This window comes from Cebus imitator, unplaced genomic scaffold (genome assembly GCF_001604975.1).
Source record: "Cebus imitator isolate Cc_AM_T3 unplaced genomic scaffold, Cebus_imitator-1.0 Scaffold607, whole genome shotgun sequence".
NCBI classification, from domain to species: domain Eukaryota; kingdom Metazoa; phylum Chordata; class Mammalia; order Primates; family Cebidae; genus Cebus; species Cebus imitator.
In genome coordinates this window covers 535,903-538,081 of record NW_016107922.1, presented here as the reverse complement: position 1 = coordinate 538,081, position 2,179 = coordinate 535,903, and the positions used below count along the sequence as shown (strand labels likewise).

At 45.2% G+C, this 2,179-nt stretch overlaps 1 pseudogene; it reads right to left on the bottom strand.

The window, feature by feature from the left end:
• Positions 1-545: 545 nt before the first annotated feature.
• On the bottom strand, positions 546-656 carry LOC119469240 (annotated as a pseudogene).
• Positions 657-2,179: the final 1,523 nt, after the last annotated feature.

Genomic DNA, 2,179 nt, shown 5'->3' with positions numbered 1-2,179 from the left:
GCTGGGCGTGGTGGTTCGTGCCTGTAGTCCCAGCTACTCGGGAGGCTGAGGCAGGAAAGTTGCTTGAAACCGGAAAACGGAAGTTGCAATGAGCCGGAATTGCATTACTGCACTCCAGTCTGGCGATAGAGGGAGACTCTGTCTCAAAAACAAACAAAAAAACGGCATGGGTCCCAGCTACTCAGCCGACTGAGGCGGGAGGGAGGATTGTTTGAGTCTGGGAGATCAAGGTTGCTGTGTGTTGTGACTGTGCCACTGCGCTTCAGCCTGGGTGTTGGAGACCCTGCCTAAAAATATATATATGTATTTGTTATTAAATACACACATATATATATATTTTTTTATTATCAAATACTTTAGGCATAAAAAACACAAGTTTTAAACTTTCACTTAGTAGTTCCAGTCTGCATTTATTTTTTTTCAGACAGGATTTTGATTTGTATCTTATTCCAAATAAATGGCCACCAAGTGTTCTTGTTTAACATATATACAGAATGGGGGTGGGTGCTGTTCTCAGTCGTTGATTTTTTTTTTTCTCTTTTTTTCCTCAGACAGTAATGTGCCAATGAGCCCATGAGGCAACAAGGCTTTAGGGAGGCGTGTGTCGTACATTAGCATGAAAACCTAGTTCTCTTGTTTATGAACCACAAAGGAATCAGAGTAGCTGATTGTTTTAACAGCTTTACTGAAATATAATTAACATGCCATACAACTCAGCAATTGTACAATTCAGTGCTTGTTAGTATATTCACAGAGTTGTGCAGCCACCACCACAATCATTTTCATCACCTCGAAAAGAGACTCGCATACTCATTAGCAGTCATTCTTTATCACTGGTCCGCATACCCCCACCCTCAGGCAACCACTGATCTACTTTCTGACTCTACGGTGTTGCCTATTCTGGAGATTTCACATAAATGGGATCATATAATATGTGGCATTTTGTGTCTGGCTTTTTTTTTTTTTTTCTGTTTCTTAGTTGAAGTCTTGCTCTGTTGCCCAGGCTGGAGTGCAGTGGTACAGTCTCGGCTCACTGCCTCCACCTCCTGGGTTCAAGCGTTTCTGCTAACTCAGCCTCCTGAGTAGCTGGGAATTCCTGCTTTAGCCCCCCCCCCCCGCTTACTTTTTTGGGTTTTTTTTTTTTTTTTAATGGGGTTTCACCATGTTGGTCAGGCTGGTCTTGAACTCCTGACCTCAGGTGAGCCTTGGCCTCCAAAGTGCTTGGATTACAGGCGTGAGCTACCACGCCCGGCCAATTTTTGTGTTTTTAGCAGAGACGGAGTTTTACCATGTTGGCCAGGCTGGTCCCTCTCCAGACCACAGGTGATCCACCCACGTCAGCCTCCCAAAGTGCTGGGATTACAAGCATGAGCCCTCACGCCTGGCCTATCTGGCTTCTTTCACTTAGCATAATGTTTTCAGAGTTTATCTAAGAGGTAGAATGTATTAGTACTTCATTGCAATTTATTGCCACATTATATTCCATTGTGTGGACACCACATTTTAAAAATCAGTTGGGCCGGGCGTGGTGGCTTACGCCTGTAATCCCAGCACTTTGGGAAGCCAAGGCAGGTACATCACCAGGTCAGGAGATCGAGAGCTTCCTGGCCAACATGGTGAAACCCTGTCTTTACTAAAAATGCAAAAAATTAGCCGGGCACGGTGGTGCATGTCTGTAGTCCCAGCTACTCCAGAGGCTGAGGCAGGGGAATCCCTTGAACCTGGGAGGCAGAGGTTGCAGTGAGCCAAGATTGCACCACTGCACTCCAGCCTGGTGACAGAGTGAGACTCTGTCTCAAAAAGAAAATCAATTGATGGGCAGTTTTTATTTATTTATTTTTTGAGAAGGAGTTCGCTCTTGTTGCCCAGGCTGGAGTGCCATGATGTCTCACCTCAGCATCCACTTCCTGGATTCAAGTGATTCTCCTGCCTCAGCTTCCTAAGTAGCTGGGATCACAGGCATGTGCCACCACACCTGGCTGATTTTGTATTTTTATTAGGGATGGGGTTTCTTTCTTCATGTTGGTCAGGCTGGTCTCGAACTTCTGACCTCAAGTGATCTGCCCGCCTCGGCATCCCAAAGTACTGGGATCACAGGCGTGAGCTACCGCTCCTGGGCATTTCATAGGTTTTTTTTTTTTTTTTACATGAACAATCCTCATTGTTATCTTAATTATTC